The sequence below is a fragment of the Ambystoma mexicanum genome, chromosome 2p, assembly GCF_040938575.1.
Source record: "Ambystoma mexicanum isolate Mex_15411 chromosome 2p, UKY_AmexF1_1, whole genome shotgun sequence".
Taxonomy (NCBI): domain Eukaryota; kingdom Metazoa; phylum Chordata; class Amphibia; order Caudata; family Ambystomatidae; genus Ambystoma; species Ambystoma mexicanum.
In genome coordinates, this window is record NC_090923.1 from 783542569 (window position 1) to 783557425 (window position 14857).

Here is a 14857-nt window from a genome sequence, read left to right on the forward strand (position 1 = left end):
GTAATACACGTACCCTGATGGAATTGCGTGTGATACTTCCCGCGCACCCCTGAAATACACTTACCCTGCCGCATTTGCGTGTGATACTTCCCGTGCATCCCTGTAATACACGTACCCTGCTGGAATCGCGTGTGATACTTCCCGCGCACCCCTGATGCACACGTACACAGGACAATCGCGTGTGGAACTTCCCGCGAACCACTGAAATACACGTTCCCCGCTTGGCGTTTGCTGTTTGCCAGCCCTGTGAACTGGTCCAGGGTTAGCGCAGCCCTTTGCGATTATTTGGGGATTTTGAAGGCTTTTCATTGCGCGAGGGCGTTCTTGGGGGCGTAACTGGCGCTCTGCAGGGTCGCTGCGACACGCTGCGCCACGGCTGGTTTTGGATGCGAAAATCCATGAATACGCTGTGCGCGGAAATCGATTTTAGCGCACGCGGCTGGCCAGACATTCGCACGGGCACTCTGTGCGCCAGTGGCGTGCGCCACTTTTGTGCGAATTTCTATGAATTACCCTGTGCAGCTAGGCCGATTTATTTCGTGGGGTATAGCTGCATTCTACCAGGCTGTCGAGGTGTCCTATGGGCAATGTAGGTATGTGTACAACTAGGCCAAATTGATCGAAGGTGTAGCTGTGTTCTATTGTTTGTTTATGTAAAGTGGAGAGTGAGCATATCGGTAGGAGTGAGTGTCTGTGGTTACCGGTAGGAGGCCCTCGCACCCAGTTGCTTTCAGCACTCAGTGTGCCAGCCGTGTCTGTCCTGGTGGTTTGTGGTAGTGGATTTCGAGAGAGATACTCTGGCCGGTGAAGGTATGATGTGCTAGCTTGGTCGGATGGTCCTTTTTCGGAAGCTCTGTTGTAGTACTCAGAGGTAACATTTTCCAGGTCCCTGGTGATAATTTAAGGTGGGAGACTGGGTGCTCCTGGGTTGTCACAAGATTCTCTGGAGAGTCCAGCCAGGCATTGTTAATTCTCTGTCGCCTGTGCAAGGTTCTTGGCCTTAATTCCTAGGCAGGTTGGGGCAGCCTCTATTTATCATATACCATCTGCAATGCATTGGTGGTCAAGCTAGCTGTTTGCGTACAGTCCACAGCTGCCTAGGCTCTAGCCTGCCAGTCTATAGGCTGACATTTGTGCCCTGATAATTCCTGCTTTCTGGGGTGAACTAATTAATACTCTGGCTTCTGTGGCCCTGCTGTTACTGTTTTTTGAGTTAATGCTGATTCTGTAAGAAATTTCGCCATTGGTGGATGGATTTGTGGCCTTAGGCGGTCCCTTTCACAGATTCGTGAAAAGCCATGTTTTCAGCACTTTACAGAAGGCCATGTAGTCCTGGTTGTGTCAAATATTGGGAGGCAGTGAATTCCACAGATTTGGTGGCAAGGAAGAGTAGGCTAAACTCCCCAAACCTGGTTGACTTGGAGACTGCGATTGTCAGTAGGAGGGCTTGACCTTAGGGTGTGTGTTGGGCAGTAGGGCATCATTTTCTGGTGGAGGTATGTCATGCCAGCCTTGTGCACTGCTCAGTGGGTGATGCATAGGATTTTGAACAAGCCCTTTCCTCCAATAGGTAGCAAGTGGTGGGTGCAGAGAGCAGGCGAGGTGTGGTCCCTATGCCCCAGTGATCAAAGGAGTCTTGTCACTGCGTTCTGGACTCTTTGGATTTAAGTTGGTAGGCCGGTGCACCAAGATACATGGTGTTGCACAGTCCAGTCTGGACATGACAATGGACATAATAGAAGCCAATCTTTTGGGGAAGGTGAGATAGGTGAAGGTGCGTTTCAGGAGCCTGAGGTGGTAGTCACAGGATTTGGATACATTTTTGATGTGATGGGACAGGGATATATCCAAGTCCATTGTGCATCCAAGGTTTTTTACTGTGTTGGAGGTAGAGGAGGGGAGTGCCATAGGAGTGGTTGCAGGAGTAGAGCTGTGTTGCCACTCACCATGATCTCTGTTTTCCCTGGGTTAAGAAGGAGGTGATTTCTTGTCATCCATAGGTCTATGTCACTGAAGCAAGCTGTTAGGTCGGGGTGTTGATCGGATTTGAGGATGTTCAGGATAGTTTGGGTGTCATCACCGTAATTTTGGTAGGTGAGGTTGTGTGAGCAGATGATCCCTGGCAGTGGGGTTATGTAGAGGTTGAAAAGAAGAGGAGAGGTAAGTGCCTTTGAGTACTCTGGTGTTCACAAGGCGAGCAAAGGAGGTGAAATGGGGGAGGACAGTGATTTGATTCCTGTTGGAAAGGACTGAGGCAATCCAGTGCCAAGTCTCGGATTCCTAGGGAGTGGAATTGGTGGAGGGGAATTGAGTAGTTAATGGTGTCAAAAGCAGCTGAGAGATCAAAGAGAGCCAGAGTGGCACATTCTTCAGAATCTGCCGTGACTTTGAGGTCATCCCAGATCAAGATCAGTGTGGTTTCAGTTCTCTTGCGAGGCCGGAAGCCTGACTGAGCGGGGTCTAGTAGGTTGTTGGATTTGGCAAAATGGTTGAGTTGACAGTATGCAGAGTGATCGATGAGTTTCATCAGGAATCTGGTGTTGGAGATGGGCCTGTAATTGTTTGGCTGGAGGAGGTCAAGACCTGCTTTTTCCAGAAGGGGTTTGACATGCACAACTTTGAAAGGGACTGGGAAGGTGCAAGAGGTGCAGGAGTGATTGAGTATGGACCTACCCTGTTCTCCCGCACAGGTGCAGGTGAAGATTTCTTTGAGTAGAGAGACAAAACAACGGCCAAGGGGGGACCAAGAGAGTGTGTGGCTGGAGAGCAATTTGAGGAATTTCTTGCTTGAGATGGGCTCAAGTAGTTGAATGTCAGGACTGTGTGGGGATGGGATCTTGAGGAGTGGGTGATGGGCAGGTGGGTGAGGTTGGACAGTTTGGCATTAAGGGTGGCTGTCCTGTTCAGTGCTGTATTGTGGAAGTAATGGGAGAGGGAGTTGCAGAGCGCTTGCGTGGGCATGGTCGAGACAGTGATGCATGCAGGTTTCACAAATTCTAAGATGATCATGTGGAGCCCATTACCATTGCCGCATCAGTTCAGGATTCTTGGGCACGAGAGGTGTTTGAGAGAGGGTGGTGGGGTTAGAGAGGAAAGGGATGAGGCGATAGGGTATCTAGTCTTTGCATCGAATGCCAAAGCATTGAATACCTTACCATAGAAAGAAATAAAAAATGGGGGCTGTGGGAGGACCCCCCCATTAAAAAAATAATGCATTGGATGCTTTTTTTTAATGCTTTTTTTTCTATGGTAAAGCATTCGATGCTTTGGCATTCGATGCAATGAATATAAAGCAGGCGATAGATCTGGAGCGAGCAAGGCGTACCATGCAGAGATAAGGGAAAGAGATGGAAGGGGGAGACCAGGAAAAGAAGCATGAGGGGATGTTTAGGAGGGGTGTGTGTGTATGGGGGTGGGCATGGCAGGTCGAGTGGAAAGGGGGTTTGATTGAGGGTAGATGGGAAGGGACGCTGTGCGAGTGAGTTTGGCCTACTGAAGGGATGTCGAGTATTGGTGGGAATGGGCGAAGCAGTGAGGCTAAATGGGTCAGAGGTGGAGAGGAGGCAGTGGGATGACAGGGTTAGCGGAGTGATATGGAATTCCCCTGCTTGTATGTTTTGTTATTGTTCTGTTAGCGCCCCTAAGCCTTCGGGTACCGCAGTGCGCAATAAAAGTGATTAAACATAAACATAAACATGTGAGTGTTTGGTGTGGATTGAAGTAGTTGCTCTAGGATGTTCTGGCTAGGGCTGTCGAGCTGATCTACAGTGCAACATACTGCGGGGAGGAGCATATGTTGTGGTAGTGGTTTGGAGATTGTGTTTGGAGCACCAGAGTGCTCCTTTGGCTCGCGAGTTGGAAGTAGCGGGCAGGGATGAGGGCATCAGATCTGACAGGCTAGTGAATTGGGGTGGAATTTCTGCGGGGAGGTGTGGATGTTGTAGTGGTGGCTCAGAGGATGTGTTTGGAGCGCCAGAGTATTACTAAAGCTTGGGAGTTAGAGGTAGCGTGGTGTGTGGAGAAGTGGGGGTGGTGGTCATTCGCCATGGTTGACCTGGGGGAGGGGAAGTGGGTATGCGTGGGGGGAGCAAGTGCAGAAGTGTGAGTGGGCTAGGTAGGGGACAGATGGATCCAGATGTCTTCTCTGGCCTGTAGGATTTAAGCAGTGCAGTGAGAGTGCGAAGGAAGTAGGGGAGTGTTAGGGAGAATTCTCTGTTTAGGCTGAATTTCCTAACCTAGTGAGTCCCCCAGCAGCTTTGCTGGATTTCTGGAGTTTGTTTTTTTCCATCCTGCCAAGAGTGAGACTCTTTTCTCCCACTCTTGGACATGTATGTGTGTAATTCCTTTGAAATGTCAATGTGTTCGATGGGCTATGGGGTCTTTTACTCCATAGGGTCTCATATGTTTTTCTATGTGTGTTACACCGCACCCTACGTGTCGTAACACGGGGGCGCCCTAGCGGGTCCCCCACCATAGACTCCATACCCGGGGACTGACTACTGTCTCCCCGGGCATGTAAAGTCACCATTGGCTTTACTAGACCTAAATTTACTAACAGAACTAGTACCAACCATCTTATTGTGGACGTACTAGTAGGGGTAATTCGATTACTCCTGGATCTGTTACTCGAGGGGGCACTGTCCCGTCCCCCCTCGTCGAGTTTTGGCTGGTGGCAGTGGAAACTACTTGTTATGTTCGATCCCGAACATAACCCTATGGGATTCGTCCCATTGTTGGAGATTGATACTTTTTCTCATTAATCTCTGACGTACCACCGATCTACTTATCTTAAATAAGTTTATCGAGTGGTATTTTCTGCCAGAACTCGGTTTTAAAATGGCGTCTGTGTTCGTCTCTGTGACTCCTAAACCAAAGGTTGAGCCCTTTGTTCCACTTTTGGTGGGCCTCTGTACAGAGACCCTCCAAAGTGGTGCCATTCTGTCTGGGTTACCTCAAGGGTGTGGGAGGGGGTTTAGGCACCCTGGACCGAGTTGCCTTGCCAACTCAGGTCACACTCTGGAGTGATTGGCCCAGGTGGTGAGCCTTCCCGCTCACCACTTAGCATGTGTTGATTGACAGCTAGGCTGAATGAATGGGGGTTTTCTGCATAAAAGCAGGGCTTTTGGGACTGGATCTTGAGAAGTCGCCACAGGACCTAAGAATCCGACGAGGGTAACGCTGAGCCGACCTGCACGACGACACCTCCGGTGGAGCCCTGCGGAACCGACTCACCACTTCCCGACGACAGAGGAGATCTCCCTGCCGGAGAGTCTCTTCCCCTGACTGGTGGGAGCAACCAGTCCCCTTTGCTTTTATTCGCCTCAGGACGCAGTGGTCGAATTGCCCGTGCAGAGCACCTCGGCAACCGGATAGCCACTACCCCTGTACCGCGACCAAAAGGTGGTGCCTTGTGACAGAGCACTCCGCGGCTGGTCTCTTCCCTGGTGGTGCACCGGACTTTACTTTCCTTCGACGACGAGATCATCTCTACTCTTGGCCAAGACCCGACGTGCATCCACCACCAGGAACAAATGCCCCCGCCGGAGCTGCCCTCCACAACAAGGTACCGTGTGCGCCTGGCTTCCCTTTCGTTCGGTTCGAGTGAGGTGTCTTAATCCTCTCCGTTCCGCTGGGTCGCCTCCAAGCTTTGCTCATTCTTTGTTCTGAACTGGTTCAATCTGCCGATAACAATTTGCTATAAAGACTTGAATGCATCTCCACTAGAGACTTTTTGGGACATCGCGCCTTGCCTCTCTCCGAGTGGGCCTGGCCTCTGAACTTTATGATCTATTGCGATTCTTGCCTTCCTGCCTTGCATTTTATCCGCGTAGGATTGAACTGTGTTGACTTCATAACCTGCCTATCTTTTTCTCTCCCTTCCTAACTAATATTCGAGTGTCATCTAGGTTGAGGTATACACCTCTGTCTGAAAATAAGTGGCACCGGTAGAACCTAGAGTTGTCGATATTTTGCTAGGGGGATTGATCGTTTTCTACTTCGTAGAGTAATGGGGTTTGATTTGTTTGCCGTGATTTGCTTTAGTGTTTTCCATAGATGTTGTGTTATAAATAAATACCTTGATACCTTTACACTAAGCCTCGTTGCGTGTTTGCTTGTCTTGCTGTGAAGAATTGCCCTATTTTGTATACTCCACATACTGCTCAACTTTTCTTGAGAGAAGTCTGACTGCTCAGCCACAGCTACCAAGTGAATCTGTGTGGTACAGACTGCTACCAAGTGGGTTCACCGCCAACGCCTGTAGTCCTAAATCTTTTGCAGTGGTCCCAGAGGGAACTGCACAGGTTTCCGCTTAACAGGGGCCAGAGTGTAAAATGGTTCCAGAGTGGATTGAAGTGATGGAGAGTTGTGGCGGTGTGTAGCTGGAGTTCTAGAATAAAGGTGCTAGAATGGTGGTATGTGGGCCGAGTGTGGTGCTTACTTGCTTGCCAGAGGGTTTCTTTCATTCGTTGGTTGCGAAGTGTGAGGGGAATGGCTGTGTGCGGAATTGCTGTTCTGAGTGAGTGCATAGTGGCTGGGCCAGAGTTGAGCGGGCAGAGTGGAGGTCTTGGTTCTCGCTCTGTTTTTGTACAAACGGAATTCTCGGTTATGGTTGTGTCAGGGACCATTGCGACATGAGGGAGTGTTTGGGTCTGGGTGGGTCCCTGCATGTAGGTAGCTGCTTGTTCAGGGGTGTCTTGGTGGAGCCTCTTTTTCATAGTACAGGGATGTGATGATCAGACTGGAGACCATTCGCATTGCGGGAAAATGGATTGCTAAAAATAATTTTAAATGCAATATGAATTGTATTGCCGGTGAGTAGTCCACCAGGAAAAAAGGAGGAAAATGGGTAAACTGAATCATTACCAGTTCTTGTGTCCAAGTTTGAACTAACTGTCCTATAATTCTTGTTTTTTAATGTGTTTTCTTTCACTGGTTCTATTTTGTTTCTATTGCCCTATATAGAATCGGTGCAATATATATGTATGTTTCAATATATATGTTTATTCACAAAAACACTTTTTTCTTTTATGTTTCAACCCAGATCAACTTTGATGTATGAATTTGTTCTCTGGTTCTCTTTTAATTGTTTGTATTAATAATAAATACTGATTTAATTGCAGTTAACTATCATTGTGTTGTTCCTATAGTGACTCTTTGAGCACAGAACAAGTCCCTTCTCTAATTACATTGAAAAACAACAATTAAAATAAAATAGTTTCATATGTGGATTTCTCCTTTGTAAGTTAACCAGTATCTTTAACCCCCAATCCACATTAGCTCCAGGGGGTTCCCCTATTGTTTGTATTACACTCTCTCACATTGCCTGGGCTGTTTGAACTTCAGGCTTTTATGATCATAGACCAATTGGGCCTGAAATCTTCAAAGGCCATCTCACTAAAACATGACCGCCACCTTTACAGCCTCCCATGGCACCGGAGTGCCTCTTTCTTCTTCTCTGCAGCGGATGCTGTGATTGAAAAGTCTCTGCTCCTAAGAACCAATCCATGAGCCGGCTGGCGAGCGCACCGGGCCACAACCCAAGTCCCATCTAATGCCTCTGTCAGAGCCTTTGTTTATTTATTTATTTATTTGTAAAGCGCCGGTAACTCGCAAGTTTCAGGGCGCAGAAACATGGACACGAGGACTAACAGAAATGGGACGAGACAGTTCCTAGAAATCAAAGGTTTAGGGGTTCAGGAGTGGCGAGGTCAGTTAAAGAGATACGTTTTCACTAACTTACGAAAGCGTAAGTAGTTAGGTTCTTTCCTTATGTGGACTGGCAGATTGTTCCAGATACCTGCTGTGATAACTGGGAAAGATTTTCCAAGTCCAGATTTACGTTTATGAGGCATTACTGCGATCCTACTTTGATCTGAGGATCTTAAGGCGCGGCTTGGGGCATAGGGACGTATTTTCGATTTTAGATAGCCTGGTGCCTTCCCGTGGATGCATCTGTAAGCTATTGTAAGAGCCTTGAAGTGAGTTCTGCTCTCAATTTTGAGCCAGTGTAATTCCTTCCTGGCTGTACTGATGTGGTCCGATTTGGATTTGCCTTTGATTATCCTGACTGCGTTATTTTGGATAATCTGGAATGCCTGTATGCTTTTTTTGTTGGCTCCTAGCATAAGTGCATTCCCGTAGTCTAACCGAGAGAGGATGGTTGCTCTAGCCACTGTGGCACGGTTGTTCTCTGATAGATACGGTCTAATAGCTCTGAGGAGTCTCAAATAATAGTTGCATGTTTTTTTTTATGTATTGAGTCTGGGCTTCTGCTCCTAAGGATGCTTCCATCATCATGCCCAGGGTTTTTACTTTCTCAATTACTTTAATGTTGACGTCTTTGATCTTGAAGTTTGTGTAGTCGTGTGGCAATGTGTTTCTGGCTTGGGTGGATCCGAAAACCATTAGCTTGGTTTTGCTGCTGTTCAAACACATCCAATTGGAATCCATCCAAAGTTCTATGATGTTATATATTCTGTTTACTCTTCCTCCCTTCTTCACCTGGCCTACCAGCACTGCAGGCAATCTCCTCTCTACCGACAACCACGAGGAGGCTTGAACAGAAATATCACCCCAGCAGCACCAGGAAAGCCCTGCCAGGCGTTGTGCACTTGTCATGTGCAAGTGTACTGGCCCACCACCTAAGGCCAGCATAAGCCCCCAGTCTGAGCCTGTCCTTGCCTAAGAGGGCTAAGAGGGCCCCCTCCTCCTTTTGACCCCACAGCAAGCCATAGAACAATCCTGAGGCAGGCAACGTGTAACCCCATGAACCTGGGCTTCTGCAACTCTACGCATCCTGAAGAATACTTGTGAGTGATGGCTGGACATTTTCATTGCCTCTCCACTAACCCTAACAACTATTGAACCAAGGTGTGCCTACGTCATTCAGCCTTGCCTTACTTAATTTCACATATTCCTTCTTTCATTGCATTTTGAGTCTCTTTTTGCAAATTCGAAGCCTGTTGTGTGTTGTTAACTCTCTGCACCCATATGTGGTACTAAAGTATTCCCAGTGCATCTGTTCTCTTGTTTGCCTTGGCTTCTAGGCCGACTAGTAAGTTTGTGCTTGGACTGTGTTGTGCAACCCCCTCCTCTTTCTTCCAACTATCCTCTGTCGCCCCTATGCTACACTATCACCTACTCTCCCTCTCCCACGAAGTCTGGAAGAAAAACACTTTAAAACGACATCCTGACCACTAACCCTGGCATACCTATCGCAGACACCTATGTCAACGCAGCTTCCAGACAGATCTTCACTGATATCCTCTTTTCTGTCCCTTCTCCAGATCTATGGACTCCTCATCTCATCTCTCCTCTGTCTCCTCTCACACACTTACCCATTAACGGTGGCACAAGCTGGGAAGTCCTCTAGGCGGGCTTCCAGGTGTATCATTAATGTCTATCACACTTGCTCTATCTTGGTTCAGGGTCCACAACCCAACCTCCTCCTCTTTGACCGGCACCTGCCATCCCTCATTAACTTCCTTCCCACACCTGATACTCCTTCCTCCACGCCCCTGTACCCCTCTGTGGAAAACCTTTGAAGGTGGAGACCTCTTGCATCTTGCCACGCTTAATGCTAGTTCTGCCATCAAACAGTCTGCCGACATCTTCCTCCTCCTTGAAGATGTTGACCTTGATATCCTCGCGCTCACGGGAAGTGGGTCAATGCCAGCTAAGTCACTGCTTTTGACTCCCTTTTCCATGATGGCTATAAAATCATCTCCAAGCTTCACCGTAAGCATACTGGAGGTGGGGCGAGGCTGCTCTGATCTTCCCAGAGTGAGTCCCTTCTTGCCTCATACCCAACCAGCCTTGCTTTACCTTAGAGAGCCTGGTTTGCAAGCTGGTCATCTCTCCCACCTCCTCTCTGTCCATTGCCACTATCTACAGGCCACCTGGTTCTACCACACTGTTCCTCTCTGAATGGACTGATTTCTCCTCCTCTCTACTCGCAACCAACTCTAAGCTCCTTCTCGTGAGCGATTTCAACATCCACCTTGACTCTTCAATCATGGCATACACTCTCTTCATTGACCTCTGCACCTCGCTCTCCCTCTAAATTCTCCCTTCTGGTCCTACCCACCCAGATGGATACAATCTTGATGCCTTTATCCACACAGATTCCTCACTCTCATCCCACTGATCACCCCACTCTTATGGCCAGACCACTCTCTCCTCTCACCTTGGTCCTCCTGGCCCTCTGAACCACCTCCCCAGCCCTGTGAACCTCATGCACGAACATCCATCCAATGAAATGAGTGTCAGCTGCTGCCTTCACATCTACCTCCATTGCCCCTCTCCCCCACTACAGACTGTCCCTCTGACTCTGCTCTCAGCTATCTCCATCTTGCCATTACTAATACCCTTGACATTCTTGTCCCAGTCATGAGGATCTCCCTGAAACATGCCTCTAAGCATAACACCTGGTATGACTCTGAACTTGCAGCCTTGAAATGCAAGTGCAGAGCTGCAGAACGGAATTGGCAGACTTCAGGCTCACCCTCTGACAAATTAACTTTCCGCCTGCTCCAAAGGCAATACCGACTCTCCATTTGCACCAAAAAAGGACCCATATCTAGGCTTGCATCTCTGGTGCATCCAACAATGTGGCTGAACTCTTTAAAATCTTGCAAGGAACTAGTCAACCCTTCCACAGTCTCCTCCTCACTTCTTCCCATTCAGGCCCTCTACAACGCACTGGCCACACACTTAACTGCAAAAACTCAGGACATCTTGAACCCCCTTGTTTCCCTCTTCCCCTCCCCTTGCCCTAACCCCTGCCTACTATGGCCTTTCATCCTCCCTCTGCCATTCTCTTCTCCTTTTCTCCTATCACACCTGATGAGGTCACCAGAGTTGTCCACTCCATGAAGGTATCCTCCTAACAGGTTTCCTGATGCTACTCCAGAACCATTAAGGACACTATTGGCTCTCTTGCCCCTGCACTTGCTGATTTCTGCAAGCACTCTTTTGCTACCTGATCTTTATCCCTCCTCCCTCAAGCACTCCCTTGTGCGCCCCTCCTAAAAAAAACTCTTCAGACCTGTCTTGTCCAGTCAACTACCGCCATATATCTATCACCGCCTTCCTTAGAAAACTCTTGGAGAAGCTGGTCTTCCCCAAACTGACCCAGCACACTGAACTTGTTGGTTGCCTCCATGACCATCAATCTGGATTCCAAGCATCCAGAAGCACGGAAACTGCTCTTCTGAACACCTGTGAGGAACCGCTCACATCTCTTGACTCCAAATCTCCAGCTGTTCTCATTCTACTCTCTGCTCTGCATTTAAGATGGTCAACCACTCGATCCTCATAAAACGTCTCCACAATACCCTAGGTTTCTCAGAGTGGGCACTGGACTGGCTGACCTCCTTCCTCAATGACTGTCCTCCCCAGGTTATTCTGGGCTCTTTCTCCTCCCCCACCCCTATCTTCACCTGCGGTGTCTTCCAGGGCTCCAACCTTTTTCCCTGGCTCTTTAACACCTATCTTGCTCCACTTGCACACCTCATTTCCACCTTTTCCCCTAACTTGCACTGTTATGCAGCTGACACACAACTCTTCTTCAAACTTCCATCTGACCCTCTCCTTATGTCCTCCATCATTTCTGACTGCCTCTCTGCCATCCAGTCCAATGATCTCGCCCTCAACTCCAGCAAGACTGATATCCTTCCTATCGGGACTCCTGATTCCTCTCTCTTCCTCTCCCTCTGGCCATCTTCCATGGGCTCTCCCCCTTCTCCTGCATCTGAAGTCAGAAACCTTGCACACATCTTCAATTTCTCTTTTTCCTTGCTCCCTCACAATCAGGACCTTGCCAAGAAGGCCCACTTTGAACTCTACCTCTACAAAGGAATTTTCCCCAGAAGCTCAATGTCTCTAGAGCTCTGGTTCTCTCTAGGCTAGACTACTGCAATAGCCTGTTCCTTAATCTATGCTCTTCTTCTCTTTGACCCCTCCAGCTAATCCAGAATAGGGTTGCAAGATTTATCCTTGGCCTTAAGACCAGGCACTGTATCTCACCAGCCCTAAAAACTCTCCACTGGCTCCCGGTTGTTGCAAGGATAACATTCTAATCCCTCTGCATCATCCATAAGGCTGTCTGGGTCCAGGGACCATGCTATCTACAATTTGCTCTCACTAAATACTCTCCCTCCAGATCTTTACGCTCCTCCTGTACCAACTCTCTGTGTGTCAAGCACTTTGCTAAACAGCAAGCTGGTGGCTGATCTCTTTCGTCAGCAGGCTAAACATACTTCAATTGTTTAACACATTCAATACTGAATAAATGTTCATTCAATTAATGCTACTCACTATAAAAGAGTTATCAAAGAATCTAAGGGTAATGAAGACAGAAATTCAGGAAATTGAAAGGGAGCTTAATGAGCTATTTGGTCAGGAAGAATTAGAGACTATATTACATGACATCAATCAGCGACTTAAAAGTTATCAAGGGGAATCGGAAGTGAAAAAAGTTAGGGAATTTAGACTCAACATTTATGACTATTTGAACCAGAAAGTTTAAACATGGATGGATAAATATAACCCAGTACAAAGACCAGTGAGACAAGGAGGCTCAACAAACACCTCAAGCTCGGATTCAGAGCCAGCAAACAAAGTCAAAATAACAGAGAGTGGAGGATGGGCAGCAGCTGGAGGGACAGGGGACGTTGATGCAGCATTAGCCACACGATCATCATCGACATTTTTAGAAAGATTGGGAGGAGGAAGAGAAAGAGGAGGGGAAGGGGGAAGAGGAAGCCAAAGAGGGGAAGGAATAGTAACGAGACAACAAAAGAAAACTTAGTAATGCATCCACTAGAGAGCTTACTCCTACTGAAATGTCCACCCTACAAAAGGGCTTAGGTTTCCTACCTGCATACAGCACAAACCTATTTGATAGTTAAATTGTACTTTTTAGATTTGTTAGAAAACTCAAGTTGCAAGTTTTTTTATGATGAAATTAAAAATATGGATGATAGGATGTATGAATAGCTTGCAGTGCTCCAAACACTGAGAAAACACTCCCCAACACCCGTCACAACTTATATACAAGTTGTGAAGATGAGATGCAGAAATATAAGGGAAAAAGCATGTTAATTCCACCTATTAATGTCCCCACCATGTATGCTCCATTGGATGAAGACCCCACTATTAATATTATGTCATATCTCTCAGGAATTCTCTACAGATGCAAAGACATGGAATGAATAAACCAATACACTTAGACATTTCTTCAGACTACCCATCCCAGGCTACCCCATGTTTACACCTTTCCTAAGGTCTATAAGCCCCCCATTAAACCCCATAGCAGTGATGGACAATGTGCTCCAATGGCTTTATAATTATATTGATTTCTGTTTACAGCCAATTATTCAAAAGACCAACACGTAGATCCATGACACCACGCATTTCTTGAAATTGTTTAGTCAACTGTATTTTGCATTTATATTGAAAGTCAAACTTGGGTTTATTTTGCATTTGAATTGAAAATCAAACTTGGATGTATTTTGCATTTATATTGAAAGTCAAACTTGGGTGTATTTTGCATTTGATTTGAAAGTCAAACTTGGGTGTATTTTGCATTTATATTGAAAATCAAACTTGGGTGTATTTTGCATTTATATTGAAAGTCAAATTTGGGTGTATTTTGCATTTGATTTGAAAGTCAAACTTGGGTGTATTTTGCATTTATATTGAAAATAAACTTGGGTGTGCTTTGCATTTATATTGAAAATCAAACTTGGGTGTATTTTGCATTTAACTTTGCCCACTGATTGTAACCTGCTGGCCCAGTGACTGTTCCATAACGCTGTACTTGCATACTTCTCCTTCTGCCTCCTCCCTCTTCCCACTCATGGCGCTTTCTGTTTCTCCCATCTATTCCAACTGCTTCTCTATCAACTATCCTTCCCTTCTCACTAATTCTGGAAAGAAGAAGTTTAAAAAGGATATCTTGGCCGCTAACCCTGGTCTCCTAATTCCAGCCCCTCTTGCAGACAGACCCTCACTGACATCCTCTTTGTCGTTCCTTCGCCAGATCTATGGACCCTGCATATGATCTCTGTGCTCTGTACTATCTCCTCCTCTCCCATTAACGGTGGTACTCACTGCGAAGTCCTCATGGCTTCTTTCTGCTCCTCCAGAGTCATCCTTAATGTCTACCTCAATGGCACTGTCATGATCCGAGGTCCTCAGGACAATCTCCTCCTCTTCGATATGCGCTTCCCTCACCTCATCAACTTCCTCTCATCTCCGGCTGTCCCTTCTGCTCATTCCTTGGCTGCCTTGCCCACCACTCCCTTCTCCTCTGCCCCACTTCAGGCTACCTATACCCCTCTGCAGGGCGTACCTCTGATCGGTTCCCTCACGGGAAGGTCTTTAAGGCTGGAAACCTTCTGCCTCTTACCACTCTGAAATCTCTCTCTTCTGTCAAACACTCCTCTGACATCTGCCACTTCCTCGAAGAACTGGACCTTGATGTCCTCGGTCTTACAATGGCACCCACATATGTCAATTGCTTCATGCACAAGTTTGAAAGAGATCACGTATTGGAACATCCAGTTTGGCGAAATTGCCTGAAGTTTTGGGTAAGGTTTATTGATGACATCTTTGGAGTGTGAGTGGGTATTGAAGGATCCTTTATGTTCTTAGAAACCATTGTTCCACATGTACAATTCACCAGCGAAATGTATGAGAATCAAATTCACTTTTTGGATGCAGTTAGAACACTTAAGAATGTTGGTTACATCACAAATGTCTATAGGAAGCAGACATACAGAAACAATGTATTGCATCAATTAAGCTTCCATCAGCCAAGTTGGATCAAGAATCTTCCTTTCTGTCAGATGTT

General features: G+C 47.1%; 1 protein-coding gene across 1 annotated transcript in view; it reads right to left on the bottom strand.

Moving 5' to 3' along the window:
- LOC138566789 (cytochrome P450 2F2-like) overlaps positions 1-14857 on the bottom strand; it is a 948082-nt gene that overhangs the window by 161983 nt on the left and 771242 nt on the right. The gene's annotated exons all lie outside the window — the stretch shown is intronic.